This window comes from Lagopus leucura, unplaced genomic scaffold (assembly GCF_019238085.1).
Source record: "Lagopus leucura isolate 7727_CA_CO unplaced genomic scaffold, USGS_WTPT01 Super-Scaffold_100002, whole genome shotgun sequence".
Lineage (NCBI taxonomy): Eukaryota > Metazoa > Chordata > Aves > Galliformes > Phasianidae > Lagopus > Lagopus leucura.
In genome coordinates this window covers 72,570,908-72,582,491 of record NW_024962263.1, presented here as the reverse complement: position 1 = coordinate 72,582,491, position 11,584 = coordinate 72,570,908, and the positions used below count along the sequence as shown (strand labels likewise).

The following is an 11,584-nucleotide window of genomic DNA, read 5'->3' as shown; positions in this document are numbered from 1 at the left end:
AGGAGGAAGGAAGGAAGGAGGGAGAGAGGGAGGGAGGGGAGAGCCGGCTCCTCGCTCTCTCTCTCCCTCTCTCGCCCGCTCTCTGCCGTTGCCGCGCCGCCTCCGCTCCCCACGCCGCGCTCCGCTCCGACTGACGGGCGGCGGGAGGTGGCGGCGAGGGAGGGGGCGAGGGAGGGGCTTTCCGGGACGGGGGGGGGCGGAATGAGGGGGTTTGTCCGTCAGCCCTGACGGGCAGCGGCTGCTCCCGGAGACTGGTCCGCGTGCGGTTCGTCTCAAGCCTCCGGGCGCGGGAGGCTTCGGATGTCCCGGCGCTGTCGAGACTGTGGGCTGTAACTTTCCGGAGAGGGAACGACGGAAGAAACTCCGTCACAGCCGCGCAGCCTTCACGGGGCGTCCGCAGAGCCGGGTGCTTCGCGCTCCGCAGCGCTGCCCGTCGGAAGGGCAGATGCTTCCTCCATCCCCCGGGCCGGCGCTGCGGAGGCTCGCAGGGTACGAGGCAGGGCGGAGAGAGCTGAGTTCTCCGCCATCCCGCGGCTCTACCACAGGGCGCGAGTCCCGCCGCCGCCTCGCAGGTGTCGGCAGCGCTGAGGGGAGCGCTACTGTGGGCAGGGCGGGCTGCGCCTCAGCACCGGGTGCGGGGCCGCCGCCAGCGCAGTGCGCGGGGCGCCTACGGCGGTGTCCCCCGGTGGGAGGTCAGCTCCGTGACCTGCCCGCTCACCGCGGGTGCTTGCTGTAGAGCCTCGTGGCGCCGAGCGTTGGGTTTCCTCTATGGTGGTTCACTTTTTGACTTTCGGGTGAAGAATGGAGATAAAACAGCTGTCGACCTGGTCTTCGATTTGTTTTGCCCTTGTGAACAGAAGTAGTAAAAACTAACGTCTGACACTTCTATCACTTATTAGGTGTCCTGACTGTGTTTTTAGGACGAACTTTCTCTTGACCATGCTGTTTTAGTGACCTAGTTCACCCAATTCCAACACACATGTGTACAAACAGCCCATGCTTTCCTTACCTCACTGTTCCGCTCAGCACTGCACACATTACCAGATTCTTGGTGTTGTCAAAAATGAACTTCGCAAAAATCTCGGGAAAAAATCAACCTGATTTCACTTCTGGGAAAAGGATGCTTGATATTGAACCATCTTTAATACCGTGTTTCCCCAAATTTCAGGTCTGACACCTGGGTGTACTGTGGTGTTATGTGCCTCACAACTTCACTGGCTGGAAACGCTTTCCCTGCAGCTAAACTGTTAAAACATTTATTTAACTCATGCATCTGTGATCCGAATGCTTGAACAGAAACAGCTTGATCTTTCAGAACTTTCAGTGACTTTATGACCAATATTGCAAAAGTCTTCACGTAAGCAATAGAAATTATAATACAGCAACATACTAAGGATTTTTAGTATACCGTTTTTTAGAAAATAATGTTTGTAAATCACAAAGGATTCTGCCAAGGCACTTTTTTATTAAAGAAGAAAACATGATAGAAACTGCAAAATGTAGTAGGTACTTGTTTTTCAGGTATTTTAAGGACTCTTGAGTGAATAATGCATGGCCTTTTATTAGCTGAAATGAATACAGTGTGCTACATTTGTATTTCAATTTATTCTCCAGAGGTGTAAGCTCATATTCAGACACCAGTGAAGCAGTGGTAGTGTTTTCAAGAAGGTATTCTATGGCGATTAGACAAACATACCAATCCACCAAATGAAATACTCTCATACAGCTTTGCTGCAGAATTTGGCTAGAACAGGAGCCTGGGATACCTATCTTTCAAATTAGAGTTAGCGTTATTTACAGGTGAAAGATTCTTTATCCATTTTGATTATTTCCTTGAATCTCAGCTCATTTTCCTAATCAGAATTAGCTGTCCTCTCCTTCAGGTAGGTTGCTTGCTTCTGTTTCTGTTTTTTGCCTGCCTTCCATAGAGTGTTTTCGGATCAAACAGATAATTTGACATCTATCAACTTTGAGCCTACTGCTAGTTAAATGCAAAGGAATGGAGTTGGGTAACCTGTTTCCAACATTTGGACTATCTGCAAGTTGTAAAACAATTTGGCTGCTGTAGCTTAAAAAATAATACACTTTGCATGGTATAGAACAGTTATAAATAAGTGATAAATGCAATGCAAAATGGGGCAGTGCTAGAGTCTGTATCACAAATAACTGTTTATTCTTGTATACTGTTTAGAGTAAATTACATAAGAGCATCATTATTGTGCTGACTCTTGCTTTCGTAAATATTTAAACAGCAATGTAAGTTATACACTTTGTGTGTTCTGAGATATTAAAGCCATATTCTACTTTGTCAGCTCAAAAGAGGACATATAAAGATGTATTATTTCTTTGACTATTCAGAGAGATGTATTTGATCACTTAAAGGATTATTATTCTTAGTCATTTCAGTGAGTTTTGGACTTGTTTAGCTAAAGGTTAAGAAGCTGTTTACAAAATTCTTGAAAGAAATGTACATATGCTTGCTGTTTTAAAATGTAATTAAGAGTGTAAATTAATGAACAGTTTTCCCAAATTTAACAGAGAAACTTGCAGTAAGTACATTAAAGTGCTGTGTGAAAATTACCTTTTTTTTTTTTTTTTAGTAGAATGAGTAGCAAATAATGTACTCCAGATGAAAATAAAGTTTTAATGTGTATAGTAGATGAGACTGACATACTATCATACTGACACGTCATGTGGTGTAGCTTTCTCTCAGAGAAATAGGCCCCTTAGAAGCGGTCATTCAACCTAGATTTGTATCTTAAGAGTTAACCTCTGCACACACACATCCTCCAAAAAGAACAATGTCATTTTCACTGTACTGCTATAGCTTTGATGAAGTCCACACCAGGGCTGCAGTACCTGTGCTTTTGTGGCTCTTGAAATTCACCTGCTTGATGCTGCCTGTTTCAGCTATAAAGTGCTCACAGTGTTGTTTGCCTACTCAGCAGGGCCAGGTGCAGCATGCAGTGTGGAAACTGGGGACATAATATCTCTAGTGCTCATCTGCCCATAAACAACAGTACAGACTGATTACTAGAAGGAGTGGAGTAAGAACAGATTAAAAATGTTGTGCTGTTTTATCCAAAATGATAATTTAGTGTGAGCACTGGTGGCATTTGCCCATTTCAGAAGACATGCCAATTGCAATAACTCAAGAAGAAAACCTCCATAGAGCCTGCTTCTTAATCATCTCTAGCATCATTACTTCCAATTGTCTAAAAATACCTTATGAAGATTCTGCTAAGATTTATAAAAAGCCTCTTAACTTAATGGATTTCACAATTTAAAATTTAAATTCCTGAAAGGCCAGTTCTCTGACAAAGAAACTAGGAAAACTGCAGCTTAAATTTCCATGATCTTCAAGTGTTACTAACCTTACACGTAGATAACAAGTATGGTTTTTAAAACAATGCCCACTATCACTGAAAAAGGGAAATACAGGAATACTAAAATTTTCTCTTGGCAGCAGATTTAACCTTCTGACCAGAAAGTATGGATTTCCTTTTTTTTTTTTTTTTTTTTTAAAAAAAAAAAAAGGAGTGTACAGCTAGCAAAATTATTCCAGACTTCTCAAATAAATCTGGATACAAGCTATTTTATAGAAAAGCACTGATTTATAATGAAGATTTCCCAAGGACTAAACAGTAATGAAACTGGGAAGATTATGTGATATTAAAAGTGTATGCTCTGTTGGGTTCTTAGATTTTTATTTTCTTTTAAGGACTTGGATTCTTTGATGACTTCAATCATTGCGTTTGATTTTCTCTAGCTGAAAAAGAATAAATGATAGTACTTTCCCACATATTATGTGCTTACAGTGTTAGAAGCTGTATGTAGCGTAGTATTTTAAACTCTTTTCCCTTCAATAGGAAAGCAGTTGTCTAGGCTGACAATGAAATGATGATCATTAAAGCTTAGAATAAACATCCTTGCAGCATAAATATGGAAACAGCTCACACCTTTTTCCAGCTGTTCTTAAAAAAAAATCTACAAACAATTTAACTCTTATTTCATAATTTGGAAATTTTCTATGCTGTCATGACACATGCTGAAAAGAAAAAGTAAAGAAACTTAGATGGCAACAAGAAAATAGGCTTAAAAACATCACCAAGCAGCTGACTGATCATATTGAGCCTTGAATTCAGAAGTCAAGTTTCCTCTGGTTTTTTGAAATGAAGAAGAAAAACATCTGCCAGTTCGAATCTAGAAGCACAAAGAAAATGCTTCAAGGCAGATTCCCTACTATGTGCAGGAACCTACAGAAGATCTGAGGATATCCAAAGAGAATGGGTGAGACTGGTGGGTTTATATTGTCCTCTCAACTAGTCCTGTAAACAAGTTAGAATATTACATTTTTTTGTGAATGTTTTACTCCCCTGTACTGATCACAACCTTACAGTGAAATTCCTGGCCACAAGATTTCAATGGATACAGCAGTGTGGGAAGCCAGACACATAGAGTGCTGGAATCAGTGCTGAGTCAGACTTCATGTTGATAGTCCAGACCTTTGCATCCATTCTGGGAGGTCTGCCAGTGGTTAGAGGCCAAATCCCATGACCATTCCATCTGGAGAAGGAAGAGTACTGTAGAAATAAATGGAGACCTGGATTCTGGATTCATAAGCAGACTTTTCCTAAAGAGGGTACCTTGTGGATTTGAGTTCATTTTTTGGTTGGTGCACGGCTTACTGTTTTCTTGGTGTCAGTTTTCTGTATCTTCTTACGTATTTGTTTAGAGCAGCAATTGTTTCACTCTTTCAATAGTTCGGTTATGCAAGATACTTCTCATCTCACATTAAAATTTATATCTTATTTATTATCCAGAAATAGTGGCAAAGATTATTCTTCATTTCCTGACTGGGTGCTCTTTGATATTGCTCAGGTAATCTCATGGGTGAACAAACTGTTAGCCTACCAAACTACTTAGACTTTTGGGGCAACTTAGAATCATAGAAAAGCTGCTGTAATTTTCATCATATAATATCAAATGTCCTTTTTTGCTGCACAGGATTGCATTAATACCTTGAAAAAAAAATCGCATTTACTTCTGAAAAATTATACAACAGTTCCTGATTTTGACTTCTCTATTCTCCTTTACAGAAAAAAATATATCTTAAGATCTACAAAATTCCACTGCAAAGATGATTTGCACAAGATAACATGCCTTCATTTGCAAATGAAAATTCACTGGCTGTGGCATAGCTAGAGAAAGCTTTGCAGTTGAAGAAAGCTAAAACGCACCAGTGCATGTTCAGAACGAGATACTGTATCAACTTGTATGGCAGCATCTGCAGTGGGGAGTGGAGAGAACGTTGTCCTATGAAGAAACAGTTCTGGATTCCCCAGTTTAATGAAATGCAGCCCATTCACCCCCACTGCTTACAGATGGCCACTGAAAACTTAAAAATCTACTGAAATATCTATAATCCCACACTGCATTGTGAACTTCTGCCAGTAGCAAGACTGCACAGCCCAGAGCAGCAGTAACTTACTGTTTTGGCACGTGCATGGGCTTCAGAGGCCAGTTTTGTTACAAGTCACAGGACTCTGCATTCTGTGACCCTATTCTCCCCAGGAGCATGCTGCCCTTCACACAGGCTTAACGCTGTACAGTCTGGGCCTCTGAGAGGCACCTTTCTCAGAGATGCAAACAATAATGTAGCATGGGTTTTCTTTCTGCTTCTAAGCACAGAAAGGGAGGAGTTCAGAAGAAAATAAAATAAAAAGGAAGAAAAAGACAAAGAATAGCTGAACAGGAGAAACAGATGGGGAAAAAAAAGATGAACAGATGGTTGCAGTGTCGTAAAATCTTTATTTCTATCTTTCTTAGATTTTAAATAAGCCAATAGCAGTATTTCATGTAGACATAGGATAACATAGAAAAGATAACATAAACATTGTCAAATTACTGTTTGTGGCTTTTGAGTGCAAGAAGTGACATGAGTATAAAGTACAACTATAATCAGAGCTTGAACTAGAATAACATTTTCTCTTTTCCTTGGCCTTCCAGTCCACTGTAACTGTTGTATTTCATTCCTTTGGGGAGCAATAATCAGTGTCTGCATCACTGCAAATAAACAAATTAGATATAATGGGCATCTCTGCCTAGTTTTGGTAAGGAATATTATACATGCACGGTAGCATCTCTGTAACATACACTGTAAAATTCTCAAGAATTTAAAAATATTAGAAGCCTGGAAACCAAAATGAAGATCCTCCCTATATGTACAACAGTACTTACAGTGGTTTACTGGTTTACCATTACGACTTTTTAATCACATTCTTTAGCTTTTTAAGCTCAATTTTTGTTCTGCCATTTTCTGTCTAATGGATGGTCTTGCACAAATGTGCAACAGTTGCTGGTAGCTTCTATGGCATAATCTGTACTTATGACTTATCTTCTCCATCACATCGTGCAAATGATTATCCCTTAGCTCAGAGCAGTAACAATATTCTCTTTCTGTTTATCAGAATTGTTACTGTTTACCAGCTGAAGAAACATATGACTGCATCATCAGCATCATTAATAGCAATAAATAATAGAATCTATTATTATAAAATTCCCACAGTCTGTGCCATCATAGCATCTTCTTTTCAGATATAGTCTTAACATGGATATAATTTGTTTATTAAGACGGTGCTCAAAAACTATGCAACTCTTCAATTTATGTTTTTATAATTAAAATGAACCACATTAGAAAGGAAATCTTGCTACTGAAGTAGTCTTTCAAGACTTGGACTTGCAGAGGTTTTCTACCCTCAGAATCAGATGCTTTGCACAACAGTACAGTGATCAAAGAACAAAGACAAAATGTAAATGATACTGAAAGTTGGTTGACTTAAATACATCACTGACTTTGCTGCTATTAACAACTTAATCTCTTTCATACTGCATCTGCTCAGAACAAAATTTAACTTAAATTGTCCTCTCCTTCAGTCCACTAGTGACATCCAAACATTTGTACACTTTCAAAGGAAAACTTTGATTTTTATCTTTTTTCCTATTGTTTACAATTTTATTGTCTCAATTACATAGAGTCCTTTCTTATTTTCCTTTTCAATCCCTCTTGAAAATGAAATTTCAACTTATGCAAACAATCTGATTTCAACAGTGTTAAACTAGAGACAAACTTTTGAATAACACTGACAGTTGAGAAATAAAATAGCGTATAAGGAACAAGGAATTAATTTCATGATTGTTTTGCAGTCTCACTGATTTTGAAAGAACTTAGATGGAAGCTCTCCAAATAAAAATCTGAAGAACCACTCCCTCACCATTTCCCATCAGGCACCCAAGGGACTGAGTTGCCCTAAATTTCAGAAGATCATTTTCATCAGTACAAGTGAGTTTAGAGCAATTTTGTAGTGTTCTCCAGTCATAAATTACTTAGCATTTGTTTCACTATGGTGTAAGCAACTGAATAACGTAAATAATCTAACCTTTATTTTCTGTCTGTTATTCTTAAAGAAAAAATGTTGGCTAGCCTCATTCATATAAAATACTGATTAATTAATAGTAATTAATGAAATGTCTTTAAGTAATAAAGTATCTTATTAGGAACAGAATCTAAAATGATCTATCCTGTGTTCTAGGTTCTCTCTATTACATAACAAACAGTCATTCATACTTATGTAAATTAAAGTTACCCAAGTATCAGATAACTAAGGTTAACTTGTATTGATCCCACTATAGTTTTGAAGACTATATAGGTTCACTGTTTTACACTTCAGTGTAAGAAACTGAAATTTTTTCGGAATCAGACCAGAAGTGTATGCAATTCAAAAACCTGTGACAATGAGCAGTAAAAAATGAGCAGAGCTGCATTTATGAGAGAGCAATCAGAGTGATAAGATGCAGTCTCATGACACAACAAGGAGAAATCACTGCTGTAAGGCAGTTTTACTGGCCACACAACATGCTGCTAGGACAGTACTCAGAACAATGCACACATCGGTCTCATCCCACTGTTGCTTACTTCAGGGAGCTCTGACAAACCAGCAAATGGGCCACTGCAATATGTTTGCTCTGGTCTATATATTCAGTAAATGTTAGAGACTCTTTAAGTCCTGGATCACAGTACTCGTCTCTTGCTCTAATTAATTTACCTTCAGTTTTTCTGTGACAAATGTAATCTAATCCGTTAGCCGTATTTCTAGTACTGTCGATCAAAAATATCAGACCAAATTTGTTCTCTTTAAACTTTGCAGACCTCAGTTACTTGCTGAGTGTAACAAAAACATGGAGTTTACTGTATTTGTTCTTTTAAATTTCTCTTGCATTAGATTTATCCACTTCCAAATCCAGATCACTGATTTCAGTACTGCCACTGGTAAACAGAAGATATCTTTCTGGGAGGTGGTCTTCTGAAAGGTAAATTCATTTTCAGTGATTAAAAAATGTGGATAGCTATTTTGCTTTCATATATTGCAAATTATTTCAATAATTAACTGGGGTAAACCTACAACAGCGAGAGCTCCAATGGTGACTCCATAGACTTTATTTTCCACTTGATAATGCTGAGTTTATTTGTGTACATAGTCAATAAATTAGCTTCTTTCAGACAAATTTTCACTCTTTATGTGGTGATATATAAATATATGAATAATAAACACCAAGCAGTCAAATTTATGGAACCCATATCCCTATTCCTATTTTCCCACTTTTTGGCCCCCAACCAACAAAATCCTAGAGACTTCTGAAATGTGATCTGTTCCCTAGAGGTTGTTGCCATGGTCGCTCTCTGGTCATGAAATGGTAGATCTCATGACTCAAGCAGTCACAGACTAGTATATTTGTTCAATGAGCTTTTGCACTTGTTTTTAATTTGCTTTCACTTACCCTGTACGACTGGTTCAAATAAAAAAGTAAAAATTGTGTAAGTGAAATTGTTGCTTCCTGGTACTTGATTCCCTGAGTTACTCACTGGAAATATTAATGAAGAGTTATTATCTTATTTTAATGTTATATGTCGCATTATTGTTTTTGTTAAATCATTTATATTTGTTAAATCAGTGCTGTTTCCTTTGCTTTGCCACCACTTTGCACCAATCCTTAATCCATCATTTTAGCCTGTATGTCAACTGTATAAGATTCCATGTTGTTTCTGGACTGAGAATTGATGATCAGAGGGCTGGAGCACCTCTGCTATGGGAACAGGCTGAGAGGTTTATGTCTCTTCAGCCTGAAGAAGAGAAGGCTCTGGGAACGATCTTATAGCGGCTTTCCAGTACCTGAAGAGGGCCTACAGGAAAGCTGGGGAGAGACATTTTATAAGGGAGTATAGTGACAGGGTGAGGGGAAATGGCTTTAAACTGGAAGAGGGTAGATTCAGACTAGGTATTAGGAAGAAATTCTTTACTGTGTGGGTGGTAAGACATTGGAACAGGTTATCCAGAGAGGCTATGGATGCCTCCTCCCTGGAAGCACTCAAGGACAGGCCAGATGGGGCTTTGAGCAACCTGATCAACAGGGAGGTGTCGCTGTCTATAGCAGAGGGATTGGCACTAGATAATCTTAAATGTCCCTTCCAACCCAAACCGTTCTATGATTCTATGAATTTTAGGATATCAGAATGGAAATTTTATTTCTCTGAAGTTAATGAATTAATCAATTCATGTTTCTACTTTTTCTTCTTTGTTATTATACTTCCGTGATGTATTCTGTACTCCTGGGGACTGCATTTTCACTAGTGAGTGTCTCCATAATTGTAAAAGTGAAATTAAAACTAGATATTTGCTGTTAGGTATTTGGAGGATACAGCTCAGATTTTTTACTGCTGACATGTCTCTAAAAGTAGAAAATACTTAGTAGCATATGGTTGAAAAACTGGAGTAACTATGAACTGGTTTAAAAATGGAAGTGCTACCAGATAACTCCTTAGTTTAAATCAGATACAGCTGAGATCAGAAAACAACTTCTGATTATCTTACCCAAAATCTGTATTGTGAACATTTTTCTGTGTACATTTACTCTATCAAAGATTGACAGCCAATGTTTATATGAAACTATCATTTCTTGTATTCTCACATGACATAAAATTGTATGACTTTCAACATTTTTTAACTTCAATGCATTCTTTCAGAAAAAATCTGGGCCTGCAGCATCCAATTCAACAGCCCGTATAGCAGTGTAGAAGTTTGGCTTCCTTCCCCATCATTTTTTCTAGGGTTTGGAATAAAGTCCTCTGGATACAAGATACAAGATTTATATGAAGATTGGTCGGTTTCTACCTCATCTAGAACAAAGTGAACAAAGCTTTTGATTTAGGGGGTAGAAAAATATGTACGTGGATGGCTATGCTTTATTTTATTTATTAGTCATCACTTCATGTATTAGTTTCAATTCTCTTACTTCTATGGTTCTCTCACCTACCTTTCATATTCTCGTCAGCATTTGTTAATGTATCACACTTGATCTCTCTGTTAAACTCTTCTGAATTTCTTGTTCTAAAGTGTTGACCTTGGTCTTGTGCACAGCAGTATGAAAATAAAGAAATTTCTGTAAATAAAAGGTAATCTGAGTAATGATTTGTGGATAAGACTGGTGAGAACCAAGCATGTTGTAGTATAAAGATATACATAAGAAAGAACACAATTATTCAGTAAAAGATAATATATAAGAATTAATGGCATAGCCTCATAGAAAGGAAAGTTTAAGTTTCTAATGCAAAAAATACTTGCCATGATGAGGTTTTTTTGTGATGGAAGCTTAAAAAAATGGTGAAACATATTAATTAATATAATCAAACTCTTAATAGGAAAAGAAATGAAAGTTTATTTTAGATTTTCTGTATTTGACCTACACGGTATTGTTGGAAAATCCTACTTCTGAAGTACTTGAATTCAAGAGATTTCATTTATATAAAAGTAAGAATCTTTGAATTCAAGAGATTTCATTTATATAAATGTAAACAGCTATAATCTGTTTCGTTTTTTACTTTTAGTTTTTTTCATTTTGAAGTGTATACAAGTGTATACATTTTATTAAATATAACTTTGTATTGAAAATAATATATTGAACTGTACAAAAGAAAACATTTTGACCAAAGACTTAATTTCACCCAGTTTCTGTTTTTTAAATTTCAGAACAGTGTATTTATAGTGACTTTATCTTAGAATAAGCAAGCATTCACACGATCAATGCACTAATTGAATATATATATTTATATATTGACTATCTGTTCAGAATGAATCTCCTTGTTTTCTAAGAGTATTGTAGTTCCTGAAATCATCACAACCACATACCATCTGTTCTAAAATACATCTCATTTTCAACTCTATTTTATATTATCTGAATCTTAGACTGAGGTTATAAGCAATGGCCTCCAACAGTATGATTCTGTTTCTGTTTCACCAGCTGACCTCCTGCAGGGTCTTCCATTTTCAAACTGCTTAAGAAAATCAAAGAATTTAGTTCTCCTCCTTGAAACTAATGATGTATCTCCCTTTAACTTCAGTGGCAGCATTAGAAAGTGTTGAAAATCAGTCCCTTATGTTAAAACTATGCAAACTTTCAAAGTGGTAATCAAATACAGATCTTCATCTCAAATCAGGTCATGACATCAGCATATCCCCGTAGCAATAAT

At 37.7% G+C, this 11,584-nt stretch overlaps 1 long non-coding RNA gene across 5 annotated transcripts in view; it reads left to right on the top strand.

Moving 5' to 3' along the window:
• The window catches only part of LOC122178500, a 10,895-nt gene extending 423 nt beyond the window's left edge, over positions 1 to 10,472 (top strand). For 2 of the 5 annotated variants that reach the window (XR_006178353.1, XR_006178349.1), the window contains exons 2-4: positions 7,207 to 7,342; positions 8,283 to 8,370; positions 10,082 to 10,472. This is a non-coding gene — a long non-coding RNA (uncharacterized LOC122178500). Of the gene's footprint in view, positions 1 to 753; positions 1,358 to 3,776; positions 4,882 to 7,206; positions 7,343 to 8,282; positions 8,371 to 10,081 lie in introns of those variants that run through there. The other 3 variants (XR_006178352.1, XR_006178350.1, XR_006178351.1) reach the window with 3 other exon arrangements.
• Positions 10,473 to 11,584: the final 1,112 nt, after the last annotated feature.